Genomic DNA, 22,185 nt, shown 5'->3' with positions numbered 1-22,185 from the left:
GAATTAAAGAATAACTATAACAACTTGCGAAATGAACTCTTCTCTCTACTAGAAAAAAGTATTGCACGTGTTGAGTTAATATTTTATACAAGTCTATAGCTGGTCACTCCTCCTGTGATTTGGAGTCAACAGTATATATAAGCTTAAAAAAGTAACCGTTAAAAGCAGGTTCGTTTATAGACTTGACTTATGTAGTAGCTATATAACAATTTGCGGGATCGCTGGGTGATAATTGCAGGGAAATGCAGGCTATAGTTCTTTTATATTATACAATTCTTGAGTGGGAACTATGCGCATAGACATGAGGGCTTACTGCAGTGACACGCTAACTTCAGATGACCTACCAGATTTGACTGTATAAGAATGTTTGTACATATAAACAAATATTTAATTTAGAAAAATGCTATATAAAATAACAGGAACTAATGTCACAAGATGTGACTCTTTCAATACATTAATAAATCCTTATAAAAATATATATAAGAAAATATGTTAAGGGGCACTCTATGCAATTTAAATTAAGCATAAATAATTAATTGTGGTTCATAATAGCTTGATGATGATCCCTATCAAAATGTAATATGATATAAGAAGCCTACCTCCTTCAATACATATGTTTAAAAAAGTGGTCGTCTTTTGGAAATCAATTAATGAAGAAAGAAAATGTTTTTGTTAGGAAGTTTTTTTCCTTCAGTTTTTCCCCTTTGTTCCTTTACTTCACTTTTTTATGAAGGCATTTATTCTGCGTCTCATACTAAACTTTAATCAAAGTTTGTTTCGAAATAATTTTACTGATTGAACATTTCTTTATATGTATACTTAAATATATAAACTATGTACATATATGTAGCTTAATATAATTGTATATATCTACATGTAAAGGGGGGGGGGGAAGTTAAAACAAAGATTCCATTCCTAACTTTTTCGAAGAATTTGTTTATTTTTAAATAATTAAACTATTCTAAAATAAGTAATATAATTAAAACAAAAGATACAATTACTTTTATGGCTAAATATTTCGGTATTCAACATATATTTGCAAAATTATACCTACATATATTTAACAAAAGAACAAAAAAAGTATAATTACAATTGTGATGGCACTAGTCAACACAATTTAAACTATTTTTGAACGCTTGAATTAGGTTGATGTTTTCTTTAATTACTTTTATCTAGTGAAACATTTCTGTGGTATACAGAGTGCTTTTTTGAAAGGAAAAACAACTCAATATCTCCAAGATTTAGAGTTATTTTTTTCCTTGTAAGATCAGCATACTTAGTGATAAAAGTTGTGATTATTCCGGAGGAGAGCTCCTTAGCTGTTATGACGTTTCATTGGATCAGCTACAAGCAACTGTGACTAGGGGAAGAAGAAAATAAACATATACATGGGCAAGAGTTACTCCGATGTTGATCTTCAATTTTATTCTGAGTGCAACAGGGCCTTACAATTATAACTCCACAACACATCTTCAAGGTTATTATTTGTATTATATAAGCACACACGAATCTTCAATTAAGTTTTGAATATAACATAACGTAGAAGGAAAATAGGTTCACTACTCATGAGTTAAATATTAATGATAACAGCAAGGAAAATAATACTTGATCCTTTTCTGAAAAAGTGGGCCAGCTAAAAAATAAACACGATTTAAGTGATAATTTAAATTATAAAAAAATAAATCCTTTATTTTTAATAGATATTTGAAATGTTCATCTCCTTGCTAATCAAAACAGTGCTTAAATGACGTTCAGACTCGACGACTTCCATTTTTTGGTCCACGTTTTCCGTAATTGGCTTTTAAGAGCGTGGTGCATCTTTGATTGCAAAATTACTCGAACAGAATCGACGAAACCAAAATAGCAGAAACGTTGCTGTATCAACAAACTTAATCCAAGTTTTGGGCATTATAACAATAGCTGCTCCAGATATAAAGAATATTGAATTTACAGAAGACAAAAGGCGTTGCGCCATAAAGATGACTTTTGCAATGGTGATTGAGAAATTGTGTTCTCTTGGATCCAGCAAACTATTGGAGGTGTAGCTTTGTGTCTGGCAACAAGACTCAGTACCTTGACATGTATCAGCCAAGTCACTAAAGTGGCGGAGAGAGTGAGAGAGCATTGTAATGTCTTTATTGGGAAGGAATTATGATCCACCAGCAGTTTGGATCTTAATCTATGTTGAATCATGCAACAAGGACTCTCTGTTTGCCTCCATCATGGACACAATGATCAGCATAATAAGAAACTACTTTTTCAACGTCTGCCTTTTCTTCCAGGTCCGGATCCGAGTAGTGATTGATGCTGGAGGAGAATACATCAAATGAGCTCATTTATACATTCATATATGAAATATTCATGACTATACTGAATTTTGGGAATTAAGGTAATACCCATAAGTTTTTAGAAAGTTGTAAGTATTATATAATATATCTACAATATTGCGTTTTTGTAGCAACCATTCTGAACATCAGTCCTTTCCATAAAAAAAATAAAGAAGAATTCAAGAAGTCGACTGTGAAAATAAATGAAAGAAAATTAAAAAAAAAAGGATTAAAAGTTAACACCCGATTAAAGAAGAAAAGACTCATTTTTGATGACGATCAGTTGATACCCGGAAACTGTTAGAGCAAATTGCAATTACTAGATCTGTTTTAAACCTAGGTATGTAAAAATTGGCTTAGTTTCGAGAGAGAAAATAAAAAAATGAAATTTATTTCTTCATATGTTCGTATCTTTTATGTATAAGGTGCTTTCTTATATATGTAGATAGGTAAAGTATATTCTCTAGAGATATTTCACTTTTATATAAATTTATTTTGAATATATTTAAACACCAACTTTTACATTAAAAACTTTTTACATTGTTATATTTATACTGAGTTTCATACTATTATGATATTCAAAAACAAAGAAAAACAAAATTAAAATAAAGAAGGAGTGACAAATTAACTTGAATATTAATTAAAGCTGTGCCAATGAAAATGTTGTGTGTATTCAATTTTTTTAAACTTTTTTAAAGGTGTTACCAGGGCTAGTTTCAGGAGTCCCCGTCCTGGAAATAACCTTTTAAGAAGAAGAAAATTAAAAATACACTATAAAAATAGAAAAGAGATTGATGTCTTTTTATTTTAAATGAACGTTTACAAATATATAAAAATACTTTTTGGGGAAATTCCAAGACCATATGGTTTTTATTTAAATCATTTTATGTCGTTCTTTTCTTTGCCCCCCTAGAACCACCTGTGTTTTCGTTACCCTCCCCCTTCAAAGGCAACGTAGATAGACATAGACTAAGTTTAAGGCCTTACTACCCTCCCCCCTATGGATTTGTGAATTTCCCTTTGTTTAAAAAATAACGTAATTAAATAAAATATGGACGTACAAAACCATTGTAATGAAAGAATTGCCTTTTTCTAAAAGGAGGTCATGTTAAAATAACAATACACATTTTTGTGTTTTATTTTATTAAATAAAGGTTATTTGAGAAAAAAAATATATATTTTCAGATTTGTACATTGATCTTTACCCCTGGCCCTGCTCAGGCTAAAGTTACCTCTTTACCTTTAAGTTTGTCAACATTGTTGTGGAAATTATTATATGCCTTGCACAAATAAAATAAAAAGGTTTCTCAAAGTCTTTGAAGTTGAGAAAATTAAAGGGTTTTTTAAAAGTTTCTATTTTTTCTTTAATTGTCATCCTATTTTATGGCAATATATGTAGTTTATTTATTTATTTCATAACTTTTTTCAGGTGAATAAATTAACTTAAAAGAGTACTATTATAATTTTCTTCTAAATGTAATAAAGGAATTATTATGTAAGGATATTCTAAGGAGAAGTATTTAATACATTTTACAAGAAACGTATCTAATATACAATTTTCCAGTAAAAATAATTATGGGGCTGTGATTGAAGTGCACCGGAAAGGATTTTTTTCCACATCTCGAATTATTATTTATATAATAAATAGAGAAACATTAACAATTTACCCATTTTTAGTTGAGGTTTAGTTAATTAAATTGGCTGTTTTGCATAAAAGTTCATCCTTTCGTTTTCTTTCATTCTTATTTTTTTGAATGTGAGATGTAAATCGGTAATTACGAAAAAAAAAAAAAAAATGTTCTACCCATTTTCTATATTAAACAAACAACCTTATAAATTTCAAATGGGTATTAATTTGATTATTAAAATTCTCATAAGGTTATATATATATTTTTTTTTTAAAGTTTTTATTAATAATTAATAACTGAAATAAAAAATAAAAGTAAATTCTAAGTTTTTTGTCATATATATCTTTGATTTTCAAAGGCGTTACATTTATGTACTTAGATGTCATATCTGACCGAGAACGTAACATTCTGACAATAATTTATTCTCACATGTATATTAATATGATACAATAAAGTTATAATGATATAATCAAAAATAACCGTTCTAGTGTCTCTTTATGGCTAAAAGTAGATTTACCTTAGTAAAAAAGAGAAAAGTCTTAAAAAACATATTGAAAATAAAAAATACAAAAATTTGACATAATTTAAGATGATGTTGCATATGTGACATTTTAAAGGTTTTAATAATTATATTAAAAGTACCGTGTGCATATAATGTATCTCAAAAATAAGAATAATGTGATGATTTAGCATTGGATGTATACAATGAAGTTTAGTAATAAATATTTAGATGTTATAAATCATAAATAATAACATAATTGCTATACTTTGTCTCAAGTTTGTGCATTTTTTACTCGAAAGTTATGGAAATATGGCGTAGAAACAAATAAACTAAATTGATTCTGCAGTAGATTTATATTTTTAGACAAATTATCTTCCATTTTCATCGACAAACTACAATTAAAAATCCTTTGAAAGCATCGGAAATTGCACTTGAAATAGTAAAGAAATTGATTATCGTAATAAAAAATGAAAGAAATTTATAGATTTATTTGAAAGACTATATCTAAACCAATTACCAAATTAAATCAAAAGAAGGCTTTAAGCTATAGGAAATGATCTAAGATACCTAAGGTTATCCTAACACTTCAATTCAAAGCAAATAATGGAGAGTATAAATACATATTTATGTTAAACTGTACCGTGATGACAAATGTTAGGAATTTGGTATTACGGCATATTTTTTATTTTACATTTTATTTCTCTAAAGAAAAAAATAACCATCAGACGTTCAAAATTATGGTCTTTCATGGACGTATTTTGATTAAAAATCTTTAAAATGTAAACAAAAAGAAGTTTTGATGTTGTTTCAAAAAAACTATCGATTTGAATCCAGTTACATGATTTTTATTTGATTAAGTATAATAGATGAAACATTTATTTTGTCACAATATTTATCTAATTCGCTCATGTTATGAGTAATTTTGATCCCAACCTCCTGCCAATAATTAAATATTCTCTTTGATAGCGTGTATTACGCGATTTATTTCGACATTTCTCTTCATTTTTTTCAACTCAAATCTCGTTTTTGATACCAAATTATAAAGTATATTATTATCAAATATACATTCGTTGTTCATTTAATCAAAAAAAAAAAATAATAATAATAACAACTTCATATTTGACCAATTTATAATTTAAAACTACAAAAACTGTCTACTAAACTCGTAAAAATAAGAACTTTTATTTATTATTCCTTAATTTTTGGGTTGATTTGTTTTTATTTAAGCTTATTTTTATTTATATATTATATAAGTTTGATATTTTTCATATAGTATGTTTATATTGGACAATTTCCTTATTTTTTATTTTTGTTTAATGTAGTTTTTGTGATAACTCATTACGAGTTTTGTGAATACTACTTTTTTGTTTGACTTTATGGGAATCCAAAAAAAAGAAAATTAATTCAGAGGTTAATTCAAACTGCCATACCATGAAAGTTATTTCTCTTTGTTCATGAACGAAATAATTTGATTGCTCAACATGATTATAGCCTGAACTATCGTCTTCTGTTGAACACGTATACATATTTTGCAAGCAACTGTTTCCCAAATACACTTTGAGATATTTATAAACATGATATTTTATATATGAATGTATACGTATAAAATGTCTTAATTTAAAAAAAATTACATCATTCAAAAGTTTATTTTATTTCAAGACATATAAGTCAATTTCTGATACAAAAACGTACACATTTGTTGCAATATTTCTTCTTTGATTATAAATCGTATAAATTATATTTTTCATCTAAGTAATTCATTTGAAACAAGATGTGACCGATAATTTTTAAAGAATTTTTATTTGAGATGAAGGACTCATAATACAAGAAGACTTAAAAGCAAAAAAGAAGATTGATATCAAAAACCTTTAGTTTATATTCGAAATTATAGTCAATAATTCCCTGACACTATCAAAGTAAAAGTCTCTATTTGCTAATGTCAGGGAAGCCTCATTTGAAAACTTTGTCACAAGATTTTTTAAAACAATAATTCGGTGAATGTTAACATCCCTATGTTAATACGACTAATATTACTGCTACAATCTCATTTTTAGCATTTAAAAAAATCCGATCCGTAAATTGAACCCACGTTTCATGAAACGTTCACAAACTTGATTATTGACAATAATTTCGAATATAAACTAAAGGTTTTGGATATCAATCCTCTTTTTTGCTTTTAAGTCTTCCTGTATTATGAGTCCTTCATCTCAAATAAAAAAACATCTTGGAATGCATAATGGAACAGGAATAATGGTTAATTGCTCAATGGGATTTTTTTTAAGGCACGCCAAAATAGCAGAACGATTACAAGCTCGTGGATAATGATCAATAATGTAAGCCAAGAGACTCAATTTACCCAATATTTTAATATTTTTATGTATATCTTTATTGTGAAGTGGATCGAAATATGAGATAAAAAGTGTATAATAATTTTTCTTATATTTGGAATAGAAGAATATAATATTATCTAAAGATAGAACACAGCATGTAAGTAATTGAAATAGATTAACATGTTAAGATCTAAATGAGACCCCATTTTTATAAATGGTTGAAAGCTGCATTAAATACAAATTACCGAATGAAAAACAATTTGCTAGAAGGCATAAAGACTCTTAAAGAACAGCTATTTTTTCAATTATAGTAAATTTTGCCAGTTTGTCATCAGGACTACATATTTCAATAAAAAAAATATATATTGTAAGTATTTTGTTTGGAGTACTCATCTTTTTAGTGATATATAATATATATTTTATGAACAAGAGCCAAACCTAAAAATATATTTATGTATATTTTTTTTTCAAAACTTTTTTCAAATTAAATTAATAAAATATAATTCAGAATTATTTAATTGAAATAAAACATAAATCATAAAAAATATTTAGCAAAAATTAGCTACAGCGTGCGGAAACAATATTTTTCTTGAAAAATTAGAAAGAAAAAGGCCTCCAAACGGTACCATACAGATGCAAAGAAACAAACTCCCATTAATTTAGCATAACGAACAGTTTTGTGACGTGATGGTATTGCTATAATGTTAGAGCAATGTGCAAGTAATATTATATTATCATTGTAATTTGGGATCAATACGCTCATAAAGTTCAATATGAGGATACAATAGATTCACGTTTGCTATTATTTCAACCCTAATCTGAAGTAAAATTATCAGTTAGAAAAAAGTGAGGACCACTGTTTTAATTCATAAACAGTAATATTACTAACAGTCTATTTCTGTGAATGTAATCATCAAAAACGTCAAGTAATCATCACCAACGAGTAAAATAGACAAACAAATCATTCTTATTTGAAAGTAGATAAGTAAATCATTATAATAATATGAATTTTAATAAAGAAATGTGCAAATATTTGCAAAAAAAAATCATATTTGATTTTATTATTTTTGTTTTTCCTCATATATTTTTATTGATATTAAATTAAGTTTTATTTTAATAAGGAAATTAATATATAATGAATGGATTTCTATTCATTGAGTCTTATTTTTTTCATTCTTCTATAAAAATTTAATTTATAGAAAGAGATGAAATGATTATATGTACGAACAATAGGTAGAGTCTTTAGTTTTAAAATAATAGGTAATTATTTTTAAAGTAAAAATTTAGGAATAAAAAATATGCACGTATACATTAGGACAGTTCCCGCTCCCCCCCACCCACTTTTTCCGAATTTCGATTATCACAAGTGCAAAAAAGTTACAATATGGCATGAACATTAACAATGCACAATTGTATATTACCTACGACGTCATCTTTAGGCCTCAAATCTCGATTAAATTATGATGAAAGACAAAAAATCCTTACTTAGTAAAATATTGCTACTAAGAATTTTTTTTTACTTATTTTGCAAAATATAATTTTAATAAACATTTTTTTGGATATATAAAAATATTATAATTTTTTTTTTAATTCTCCATTGTTTATATATTTACTTATAACTAATTATTACAACACTACCTGACCCTATTAAAGAAACATTAACATAAAAAAATCATTTCATTCATTAAAAAAACTCTTTGTATTATTGTTGATATTGGAAGGAATAACTGTAGAGCTTAGGTCCAATAATAATTTCCGATATTAGGTAAGCCATGGACAAGAAAAAATTATAATAATATTTAATCGCATTTAACTTTTTTAACTTAATCTACTAATTGTCATTTGGAGTGAATGTTTTTATTATCTATTCATCTATGATCCATTCCAATTAAAAGTGAGGGAATTTTATATTATTTTAATTTTTTCCTAGTTATTTAATAAAATACACAAATTAATCCTAAAAGCATAATTTAAAAAGTTAAATAATTTGCCAGTAAATAATTTGGAAAAATAATAGCGTGAAGTTATTTTTAGATTTTGACTTGTGAAATAGTTATATGACAATAATAATTGGAAAATAAACAACTTTTCTACTTTTTTAAATTAATAAAAGTATCATAAGCAAACCGATATAATAATATATTCTTCAAATGAACGATTCTAACTTATTTAGAAGCTTTGACCAATAATCTACAGCATTATTGAAATTTAATTATTATTTATTTGCTAAAGGTAGAACATCCTCATTTGTTTTATTTTATTTTATTTGAACAATATTGTATTAAGGTTTCTATAATATTTTTAGGCAATGAAATGGAAATAAAAGCATAAATTATATTAGAGAGAAGATGAAAAATCCAAAGAGTTTTTAATCCTTTGATACTCAAAATTTTTTCTCTGTTTCTTGCTATAAGAAGGGAAGTGAAGAAGTTGCTAAAGCCTTCGAAGAACGAATCAACCTTGAATACAATTTGTCACATTTCGATTCGTGATTTTTTTTTTACATTTCTTATGTACTACATATTGCAGTATATTTTTAGTGTGTAGTTTAGTGATTTATAAGACATATATTTGATCTAACTAGTAGTTTTTTAATGTATGTAGGGGAATAAATATTAAAGTCATTTATCAATGTCTAAAATTTACATGTATAAAAAACAGAATTGAACTTGTTTGAGATAATTGAGCTATGAAAGTTGAAGTCTTACTATTGAATTCACATCATATTACAATGCTACAAACTCGTTTCTTATTAAATTTCTTTATAAAATATCATATGGACAATATTTCATAAAAAATACAAATTCGAACTATGAGTTTTAGGGATATTATCAGGTGTATTCTTTCGATAGTGAACATCCTTTTTATAACGCGGTCAGTAAACTGTGTATAAAAAACCCACAAATAAAACATGCTTTAATAGCATGATATACAGTTAAAAGGTTAAAATAGTTAACTCTTTTAGATTATTTAATATTTTTTTGCTATTCCATCCATTTTGCGCTCATAAATATCAATTAAAATACTAAATACAAATGAGCACGCATAAAAAAAAAAAAAAAAAACCGAAGCACAATAATTTTTTACTCAAAAAATACGTGCATCATTAAATCTAAGAATTTAACCCTACGTTCTTTTTCCTTCAAATAGTGGTAGATTTATCCTGTTTACTTATCACTCCAACAGAAAATGTCATATTCGGAGTCTTTATAAAAGGCTTTATCAACATAAAAACATGCCACATGAATGTGTATGTAATTATAAATAATTTGAGTATTTTTCAATTTTGCATCTTAACTCCTTTTTATATAAAACTATTATCTTTATTTTTAAATTTTAATGGGATCTGAGACTCTATCAAGAGAAAAGCCTACTCCATGTGAGATGGTTGTCTGAAATGTTGCCATCGTGGAGGAGTGGCTAACTTATCGAAGGAAGCTGCGAAGAAGATCTCTAAAGCCTTTTGCCTAAGGATCGAGGCCATTGTGGATGCTAAGGTGACCATATTCATGATTATATAAAGTAAAATAAATATATAAAATCTTCCTGTCTTAAAGTTGCACTTTTTGGGAAACTTGATAATGTTGAGCTTAGAAAAATCTTTTCAGCATTTGCAGTGATACACTGTATGGAGCAAATAAGAAAATTACTTTTACAATGCCCTTGAATTTATCATTTCAGTATCTTTTTGTTGAGGTAAATAATACTAGTTACGCTAGAGTCAAAAACAAAGTTTGATGAATATTAAAAGTAGTACCAAGGGGCCATATTGATTTTTCAAAGGTAGAATTAATACAAAGTAGGACATCTGGATGAAGCGACGTAGCTCAGTGGACAACGTATTTGGCATAAATAATTTTCATGAACACAATGTGTAGGTTCGATTCATGATTACTTCTAAAAAGGAAATATACATTATATATATGGACTTGAAAGACAACTCTGATCATTGTTGGAGTAAATGTAATACTATAATGTTTGCTGATACTTCAAAAAAGTACCTAGTGTCATTTTGGCTCATTATGGAATTGGTGGTGTCAGTTATAACGATCTGTTGACGAGCCTTGTGAAAAATATTATTGTTATTGAACACAAAGAGAATTGAAAGCGAAGCCTTTTTTGGAAATAACTTTAAATATCCCAAAAAACTAATGGAAGCTTTATCTAATAGATCAAAAATAATTTTTGTATATACCTAAATAAATATGTGTTGCACAACCTATGAATATTACATTTACAATATTTATGTGTACATGAGTGCTCTCTATCCTTTTCCTTTTTAAAATTATCATATGGTCAAATGAACTTTCCTCCACGAACTGGATATTTATATTTGTAAAATATATATAAGCTTATACAGATATAAAAATAACATACATAAACTGGAGCTAGATGAGTTTAGTGACATATCTAAGATCTATGCATTTTGCTAATAAATATGTTTTACTGACAATGATAATGTTCTTATCCCCATAAGTTGATCAAATCGCATGTATAAACTAAATTTACGTAAATAAACAACTAAATTAAAAATGTTATTGAAATAAATAAAATATTTTTTTAAAGTGAAGCCAGCATTGTTGATGTTGGCCACCCTTGTGCATAAACAACATGATTGTATTAGTAGAAGCAAGCCCTTTTTCCATTTTTATTTACTAAAATAATAAATTACTGTGACGTACAAATAAAACGAATTTTCTCGTTCCTAATCGACACAAAACAAAATTAATCACAAAAACATCCCATTTCATAGGTTCTTTAGTATCTACAGTGTGAGGAATCAAAAATAAGAATTAGAAAAGTCGTTTAGCCTCAATTCTAAAAGTCTGATAATTTTGTACTTGAAACCATTCGAAAGAGCTGACAAAAAGCTACAATTTGATGCTTGTTTTGTTTTAGTGCGATCAAAAATGTATGGGCATCAAGCAAAACTGCAGGGGGTGTGCGATCTCTTCCATACACAATTCGATCTCCAAAAAAGAAGATCTTCACAGTGGACGCAGTTCTGAACAGGAGAAAGAATCGCTTCTTGGCTGAATCAAGAGCTCAGGTCCAGGGAACCTTCAGGATCAAACATCCACCTTGACGTCAGCAAAATGTATCCCTACTTTTTCAAGGCAAACGAGAATGTCAAGGTTCTTCGCTACCATATCTTGTCGTGGTGGAAGAACACGTTCCCCAGGGACAACTATGTATTTACCCAAGACGGTACCTCGGCATAAATGTCCATGAAGGTACCGCACTTTTATAAGGAGAACAGGGCTGCCTTCTTGCCGTCAGACTCCTTGCCTTTGCCCTCGGCCAGCCTGAACCTTCTGAGCTTAGCTGTTTGGTGTGTCTTTGAGGGCAAGACGAACAATACTCTGTGTGCAGAGAAACAAACTGTTTTCTTTAAAACATTACAATTTATATATTTCTTTAAAACAAGTCACTTTTTAATCTGCGATTTCAAATTAAATATATAATATATCCCTAAATTATACTAAAGTAAAAGATACAAGCCAATGGAAAAGTTGCCTTGTCAAATATAAACTTTTTCTTTATCGATGAGTAAAACTATTAACTTCAATTATTCATGAAAATAATACATTATGAAATAGAAAATGACGTATCGAAGAAGACAAAGGAATGAACAGCTCTTAACAAAATACACTTGAAACTTAGTGTAGTATTCCGTAACTGATTTTGGACGTTTTTTCTTTTCCTTTTTAGAGAAAGAAAAATTGAGTGGGTGCCTTTGAAGATTTCATTGTTTTACTTCTAAGTATAGAACTTTGAAAATCTATATCAATAATTTGTAATAAATAATAGTATGAGCAATTCACTCAGAGTGTAATTTTTTGGATATGTGTGGGCATGGGAGGGGTAATTTAGAATTTTTTTGAGGTAATGGATGTATACCTTCCAAAAGTTAAATTTTTTTTCCAAAATATTAAATTTAATTTTTCTATTTTTTTGACCATATTTGTTTTTAAACAAAATTTCAAAAGTTTTTTATTTTTAATTTAAATATAATCCTGCAGATGCCTCTGGACTAGCTTGAAGGAACTTAATTTTTTTCTATATTTATCTTAAGGTAACGCAAAAAAAAAGTGAACAGGTCTCTGATCTACAAAATCTGTCTTTAAATGAGACCGATCTAGATCATTTTTTTAAAGACCAATCCAGAGATATAAGTCGAATATTTATGTAAGAATGTTCCTGACCAAACTACTTGAAAAGACGGAATTAGTTCGGTCTGCTAAAAATCACAACGGTTCTAGACCAATATGTAATTTTCAGAGCGAAATCCAACACTTCAAAATGTATCAATCACATATAAACAATAGGACCACTCTACTTCTAGAGATATATCTTTTAATATATTTAAGCTTTTAAAAGCATCTTATTGATTGATGAGAGACACATTTTTACGATCTCTTTTTTTGGTATTTTTATTTGTGCTCTTTTTTTTCATTTGATTAATATTGTAATTGATCTTGGATGCTTGCCATATAACCTTTGAGATTCATTATATTAATACGTTCATTTAAAATAAATACTTCTCATTTTTCTTTTTTGAAACGGGCATTTTGAATGAGCTGGTGATATCTAGGTATATATATTCGATTGAATAAATTTAAAAGATTCGCAATTACTTTCTTAATACAAAGTTATCTGATTAATCAAACAAATAAGAACCTTTATTCAAGTAAAGGCTCTCTAACTCAATGACGTTACAACGATAAATAAATAAATGAATAGAGGCTGCAAGATGCAGGAAAGGTCGAGTAATAGTATCAGCTAATAAAAGAGGTGGAGTATGGCGTCACGTCCCCCCCCTCCCCAATAGTAATAGCTATTATCAATTTGAAAAAGGATATATCTACATCACCAAATCAAATTTTTCCATTATATGAAGTTGATATTATAATACAACTTTTTATCCAAAGAAATAATAATATACAGAAACATTATTAATCGTGACATAAGCAACATTTCATTGTCTTCGAAAGTTTGCCTTTTTACTTTGAAAATATACGATAAATTAACTGAGTTTTTTAAATAAATATAAAGTAATTTTTTACAACATCACTTTTCTAGTCTAACGGGAAAAAAGTCGTAACATAGCCAGCTAAAATTTTTCCAAAACTAATCACGCGGTCAATGTTTTATTACTTTTTGATAGCGGTTTGTCATCATGAATGCACACATTGTTACGTTCTTGCATCTACCAACAACCTTTATTACAAAAATTTAATTAAAAAAGGCCTAAATTAGTTAATAGTTAACCAACTCCTTCCAATTATATAACTTTTTTTAAAGTCTATTAAAAACTCAAAGGACTGATATTAGAATAAAAGTACAAAGAAAAATATATAAATTATAAAAATGCAAATGAGCTTTAGCCTTTAAGTTACATTAGTAGAAATAAATAATCACAAGGTATAATTGTGGTCATTTTACAAGTATCATAATCTCTATTAGAGTCTATAAATTTATTTGATATCAGTTTTTTCGACCAAAGAATTATTCCTCAAATATTACTAAACTACTAATAAAACTTCATTCAAGGTTGAGTTTGTTCCTCTGATAATCATCAGAATTGATTGGTTGTATTTAACATATTAAAATTCCAGATTATATTCGTTTCTTATGTGTCTAAAGGAGAAGAATCCGAATGGTTAGGTCGGAATTTCTGTTCTTTTCAATTATGGAACAATTATTTCATAATTGTTCACAAACTAACAAGAATAAATTCAAATTCAACCAGTGAACGTTCAAAAGACCGATAAGAGGAAAAGAAGCATAAAATGACCAGCTGACAACAAAACATTCTTAAATTTTTATGGAACTGCGTACAATGATAATTAAATTAAGAATATAGGATGAAAAAGAAGCAAAAACACGCACTTTTTAAATAATCCTGTGGTTTTCAATGACCCCCCCTGGAAAATTATCTGGGGTTAAATTCTATGAAATACAATATATATAAGAAATTCATTTTTACTCTTGCATTTATTTTTGAATAATAGCCAATACTACATAATATCTCATTCCAAGACTATTGATAAATTTATAACAACTCTAAAAAAAATTTTGGCTCTAGAAAATACATTTACAACATGAATTTTGTATCTCTTATGCGTAGATTTTTTTAATAAAGCAAGATTTTGTATTATAAATTATATACAGTTTTTTTATGATAATTTATACATATATTTATGTTTATATTGTAAGGAAAGAAAAAATAAAGGATATAAGAAGCTACAGCATACTCTATAGAGAAACAAAGAGAAAACACATCTGGGCTCATCTGCTTTGTTATATATTTCCAGTTTCTTTTTATTTTATTATACATATAACAACATGATTTCTGAGTATTAATAGAAATAAATATTAAGAAAAAAAAACATTTAGTCCTATCATAAATTATTTTATTGTTTATGACTCTTAATAAATTAACTCTCATAATTTTTGAAAAAAGTAAATTATTTTATTTGTCGGATATCATTAAAGGAATAAAAAGATAGGTTAATAAGATCTATTGGATCATTAACTCGATAATGTATGAAACATTATCGAGTTTTGTAAAGAAATATCTTGTCAAAAAACAAAAAGACTGAGTTCATAATTAAAAACTTGTAAAACACTAGAACGTGCCCGTAGTATTTATCTATTTTATTTCGAATTATTTCAGTAATCCTTCAAATAACTCCATAGTTTAGTAAAACTTGTCGATAGACACCATTTTAAGTTCTTCGTCCCTTTGACCATTATAATAAGGATAATTAGAAATATGTTTCTCCTTCAACTATAATGAAAATACTTACTATGACAAACTCGTTAATCCTCTCTCTAATTCCGTGTATTAATTCTATTTTCAATATACGTTCTCCTTTCTTCCGTAAGTAAAATCATTCCTTCTTCTGGATTTTTTTATTTTTTTACTGCATTTTCGAGCCGACAACCCATCCCTTAAAAAAAACTTTGAGACACGGGAATTGGTCTTATTTTATGAGAAAAATCAACTTCAAAGAAAAGAAAATAAACTTCCCTCTAGAAACCCAGGAATCTGGTCAGATTAGAATGAAACATCACCCTAGGTACGTAGTTCTAAATTCTAAACAACTTTTATTTTATGTGTTAAGTAAGTATTTGGCTCCCTTTTCAAATAAAAACACTATGCGTTTTTATTAAGAAAATACATACCTACAACTATAATAATGTATTATAGTAAGTTTCCATTTCTCTCTCTAATAAAGCTCTAAGCCTTTTAATACGCTTTAAGCCTGACATTTCTTCATTCTCACGTTTAAAATTTAAGCAGTCATCACTCATTAGAGCAACACTTTTAGTTCCATATACTGACTTTCATTTTGATAATACCCATAATACATTTATTTAGATTTTGACAAATTTTAAATTATAATTTGTATGTATTTTTATAGAATGTTCTTATAGACGTCTAAAAAGATGTTTTAGAATGTAATAATGTATTTAATTACTATTGTGTTAACTTCTTTTAACTTAGTTGCTCTGTATCAAGTTACAGTTATGGTGTAATGGAAAAAAAATAAAAATAATAATCATTCATTTAATTAAAGCAGTAATGGATGGTTATAATAGAGAGTTTGCGTAATTTTATAAGTAAATTGTTTATCCAGATGTTAAGTAATCCATGGTATAATATATATAAATGCTCAAAAAACAACAACTAAACTTTTGTATTGGAACAAGGGTTTCATTTTAGATGGTCGAATCCAGTAGGGAAAGCACTATACCTATCACAATGTACAAACCATATATTAAAGTACAATTTCGATATTGATAAATATCGAAAAATAATTCAATGTTATAATAAAATATAAATAGAGAATAATCAATATTTAGGGAAGACTGGGATATATTGGCATAACTTCTATATTTGGTTACGAACCATAAGGGTATACTTTATAATCGGGTGGTCCATTAAAATCTGAACATTTATATCTTCAATAATTAACGAAGGTTGACTGATTGAAATAGAAATATTCTGATATATTTCAGCATAAACAATTAATTACAAAACAAAACAAAGCTGAACTCTATAGTTTACGTACAAGTCGAGAACATGACACTAGAACGTGATTCACGAATTTCAAATAGCGAACTCCTTGAGACTGGAAAAACCACGACGGAAGTCTCCAAGCATTGGGGAGTCTCCAAGCATTTGGGAGTCTCCAAGAAGAGATGCAAGATATATTGGAGTTTTACACCAGACTACACAGTGAACTATCAAAAAAGTGGGTGGAAAAAGACTTGTGATTATGAAGAGGCGAAAAGGTCACTTTTGATACCAGCAATCAAAGAAATCCCCTCGAATCCACCTTTTATGTGCAGGTCGATGGAAGAACTGCGGGTTCTTTCATCCAAACAGCGAGGCCCTTAAAGCTATTGTCAGCCACCCCTTACACGGCATACATTTACAGCGGAAGTCAGACCTCCAATCCCGCGAGAGTAACCCGTATATGAGTGTGCCTTCCATTAAATTCCCTGTGTTTACATAAATACACTGCGGATGAAGTTGTTAGATTATATATCAAACCAGTAGGACATACGCATTATACAGTTGTTAATAAAATAAAATAACTTGTTAATTTGAAATTATACTGATATAATTGATGTGATAAATATTGAATAAATATTCTAGATACTTTAAGGTAAATAACATATTTTTGAAAATTGGTAATATATTAAGCCTATTTCTTCATTATAGCGATTGTGATTAACATTATCTCTGAAAATATAAAACAGTTTTCCTTTATATATATATATATGACCTACAGATGATACTAATTTATTTGGATATTTTTTTCGTCACCTAACTACCTACATCAATCTTTTATAGACAACAAAAATTTTTTTATCAATATCAAATAGATTTATTTGTTTATCTGTGATATAACTAAATGAATATGAACTTAATTAATTGTGTTTAAAAATAGATCTACAACAAGAGTTTCCTCGATGCCTATAATTTTTCTCGAGAACAAAGTTTTAGGGCTTCAGGGGCTGATTTGTTATCACCATAGTCTAAGAAGTAGCTTAATTATAAGATTATATTTTAACTGTTATGTAGAAAGTTGGTAAAAAATAATTGGGTTCAGGAATATTGATTTGGTAGATAATTAATGATTTTCATAAAGGGGAAAAAAGAATTCATTTTTTCTTGGGTTGAGTAATTGTTTTTAACCAATGCAATAATATAAAAGTAACATAGATTAGATATTTACACAGAAATTATATACAGTTAACTATGATTGATCTAAAACTAATTACCAAGTAATGCTTACATTAGGCATGTATAATTTTATAACTTTATAGTTATAATGATGTGGACGGTTTCTTTAAAGAAGCTTTTTCATGATGCTTCTTTAACATCAAAAATAGTATGCACGGAAAAAAAACAAATGAGTTTTGATTCCCCAAGGATTACCAAAAGTAAGATTTTTCAAGATAGCTTTCCTTTTTCTCTGGATTGGGTATTTTTTCTTTATCAAAAGTCCACTTGTTTGAAATTAGCATTTAACTTTAAACGAAATTAACAAACTTCTAGTTGTTTATACAGCTCCACTCTACTGATATTTTTGAATGTTATTCGTTCAGTTTATTCTTTAAGCAGAATTTGTGTGTGTTTTTCTTTAAAAATAGCTTGTTTCAAGAATGTTTGAAAATTTATGAATAATTTGTTAATTTAAAAATATATTAGAATATTATGAAAGGGACTGATAGCCCTTGGTTTGCCCTTAATTGTGTCACAATTAACTTTAGGAATTGACCTCAAAAATAATGAAAGCTGATCTTAAATAGATTTTTACATCAGTCAGTAGATTAGCAACTAGGAGACTTATGAATCGCCAAAAAAAGGAAAACGAATGACCTGTTAGGCTATTAAAATTATTATGTTCTACTTCTTAATCTATTATTATATATGTAATATATATTGAGTGAACTTCATAATTGTAGCTAGCGATAAGTGCAAAAATGTTAAGCAACGTTCATCACTCAACAGAATACTCATTTTAATCATGTATTTAATGAAATTTATAGAACATTACCACTTCTATATGAAATGTCTATTTTCATCCATAGAGGTTATTTCCTATTTAGTTAGGATCAGAAGACTTAACACTAAAAGCAACGACAATATATGATTACTATGAAGAACCAAAACGTGAATTGGACGTATCAATTAAAATATACATTGATATTTAAGCAATTTATGATATATATATACAAAAAAAAAATTGTCCCCAACATTTGTCTATTGGTATAATTAATTGAAAAATGAAATGATATTGTGTAAATATTGTCTTGAAAAATGAGAAACTTCAGTGAATTGCATCTAAATGATGCTTTTTTGGTATTTTCATCTTTAAAGAAGTGAAAATGGGCATATTTTTAAACTTGTGATGATGAAATTGTACAATTCACTTGCACTCGTATAATGTATCCTCACACTCTTATAAATTCTTGCATGTTCACTTTTCTAGTAAAGTTTAGAATGTCTAAAAACATACTTTACAAAACCCTGGATTACTTAACATCTGGATAAACTATTCACTTTTAAAATTAAACAACCTCTCTATTTTAAGCATGATTGTTTTGATTAAATGAATTATTTTATTTCTTTGATCTCGAGACAAATTTATTCTGCACAATTTGTTCGAACATACTGTAAATTTGTACAATGTAAACACATACCCCATTTATGTATCTACGAGAATACTAGAACATCAAGTTCAATTTATGTATGGATTCACAGTAATTGTATGCGATATTTACTTGCATGGCTAACGACATCAACCAACTTATTTCGGAAGCAAGTGATATGAAATATGAGTACATGTATCACCTTTGATTAATGTTTGAGTATTGTCAAAGGGATCTACTCGTATATATATTTATTCTTCTTTTATTTTTCTTTTTGCTCAGTAAATAAGCAGGGTGATTTAAAACTATTTATGTTTGAAGTACTGTTTATGTATGTATTATAAATATATTCAGGTGATACTCATATATATATACGGACAAAACGTCGATAAAAATAACAGTTCTAATATTAGAAAATAAAATACGGTTAATACTATCGTTTAACCTTCTCTTCTTTTTTTTTTGTCCATTCCTTTATAGATGTAATTAATGTTAACACCTTCCTCTCACGCCTTTACCTCGCCAACACAAAAATGGTTTTTTTGTTGTTAGCTTTCGATTAACTCGTCTCACTAGATACATCATGAATATTTCATAATTTATAAATGAAATAATAAAATATCTGTCAAAATTTCAGAATTTTAGGACACCAAACTTACCTTAATGTACATAAATCGCAAAAATTATATGCAAAAATGTTATTCGATAAATTGCATCTTTTCTTTACGTACAAATAAAAGCCAACATCTAATTTATGTTCAACATCTTATTTTTTAATCATCTTTATACTAATCAAAAAATCCTCTGTTTTTTTAATTGAAAGATATAAATAAATAAAAAATTATAATTAAATTTTGTTAAATTACGAATAATGTAGTATGCAATGAATTCAATTCAAATAAAGTATTATTTTATAATTATTGAGTATATAGTAGTTCCCTTATCAGGTATTTTGTGGTTATCATATTTAAAATATGTTTTTTTTTAAATGGATAAAGGGATACTTCAATTTTATAAAAAATAGTAATATTAAGTGTTTCTAGAAAAGAACTTTATGTTGTATAATGTTACCAAATGAAGTAAACTGCACTCCTCCTGCCTTTGATAACTAGCCCAATGGACTTTTCTCCTTCGATCAATTACTCCCAGGTGGTTTCCTTGGTTCGATCGGGCTGACATTTTACTGCGTATCTGGAATAACAATACTCTGTCATGAGTATTTTTTCCTTGTTTGGAATATGTCTGAACCGAATATAAAATACAGGCAAATATTGTAAGAGCAACCCTCATGGCAATTAGTAAGGGTTTTTAAACAAATTTATACAAATGGGATTCTATAATTTTGTATACACCCATATAGGTAGTAGCTATCCTGAGTTCTTTACAAATGTGATGGCCCGTGATAATTTTGGAGTTGGAACCATTCTGGGATCTGCATTGTTAAAAATATTTATCATATTCGCAACCATTGGTCTAGTGAGTTGTCAAAGACATCATGTTCTTCAGCTTCAATTTTATACCATCACACGAGAGATTATATTTCATGGATTATCCATCCTTACTTTATTTTTGATACTAAGTGACGGTTTTGTCAGTTGGGTTGATGAGTTGCTCAGAACTTCTCAGTATATTTGGCGAATGATGTATCATTTTAAGAAAAAACACTTTTACTAAGGGTTATTGACGATCCTTTGTACTCGGATGAAGACGAAGAATACGAAAGGTATAAGTACTCCTTCCTCTTCGAATGCTTTTCTTATTAACCATTCCGGATATGAGTAGAGTACCTAATGGATGGAAAAAGTTTATGAGTCCATTTACGTTCATTTTGCTTACATCTCCATTCTTTCATATCTTCTAACATGGATGACCACAATCCTTACATATATCACAGGTATACCAGATTCTGTAGCAGGTCTTACATTTATAGCGCTGGTACTTCCATGCCGGAATTAATTAGCTCTGTTTTAGTGATAAGAGCTTTGACAGCCAATGAAGGAGGAACTATGGCTGTTTCAAATATTATTGGATCCAATTCATTTGATATTTTAATATGTCTAGGAGTTCTATGGCTAATATCTTGCTTGATAGAAGGGGGAAGAAGTGGTATAGAAATGAGATCTGAGGGTCTGGAATATAGCATTACTATGCTGATTATTAGTTTAAATATACTCCACTTTATGTTATAGAAAAACCAATTTTATGTAACACAGATGGTTACCTGGGCTTGTCTAAGCATATCCGTGGGTATATTATTTTGATATCCATACTGATTGAAACAAATGTTTTCTTTGATAGTAACTTGCCACCTTGTGAATCTAAGTATTTTATAAAGTGACGGAATATATATTATTTAAATACTCACTCAACCTATCTACTTATGTGTATATATAAAAAATACAGTTTGGATGTCCCTTAATTGGTCCCCACACTATTGGCCCTAAAAGACTGAACCTTTGATTGGATGCCTCTTTTGAGCCTGGTCAGGCAAAGGCGGGTACCATTTTTTTTATGGGGGGAAGGGGGCGAATCTTTACAATAATACCAAAATTATTTTTTTTAAGCTCAAGAAGACAAGCCTTTGGAATATAAATTAAAAAGTGACAATACAATTAAGACATTTTCTAAATTTATTCAAAATCAAAAAGTTAAAAAAGAAATCCATGAAAATTGCATTTTCGTTTTTTTCAGGTGGAAAAAAATAGATTTCAAATAGAATATTT

General features: G+C 28.1%; 1 protein-coding gene across 4 annotated transcripts in view; it reads right to left on the bottom strand.

Moving 5' to 3' along the window:
* LOC121123592 (band 7 protein AGAP004871) overlaps positions 1–22,185 on the bottom strand; it is a 497,290-nt gene that overhangs the window by 268,383 nt on the left and 206,722 nt on the right. The window lies entirely within an intron of this gene.

This window comes from Lepeophtheirus salmonis, chromosome 1, assembly GCF_016086655.4.
Source record: "Lepeophtheirus salmonis chromosome 1, UVic_Lsal_1.4, whole genome shotgun sequence".
Taxonomy (NCBI): domain Eukaryota; kingdom Metazoa; phylum Arthropoda; class Copepoda; order Siphonostomatoida; family Caligidae; genus Lepeophtheirus; species Lepeophtheirus salmonis.
Note: the sequence above shows the minus strand (reverse complement) of the source record. Positions and strands in the feature narration are given on the sequence as shown.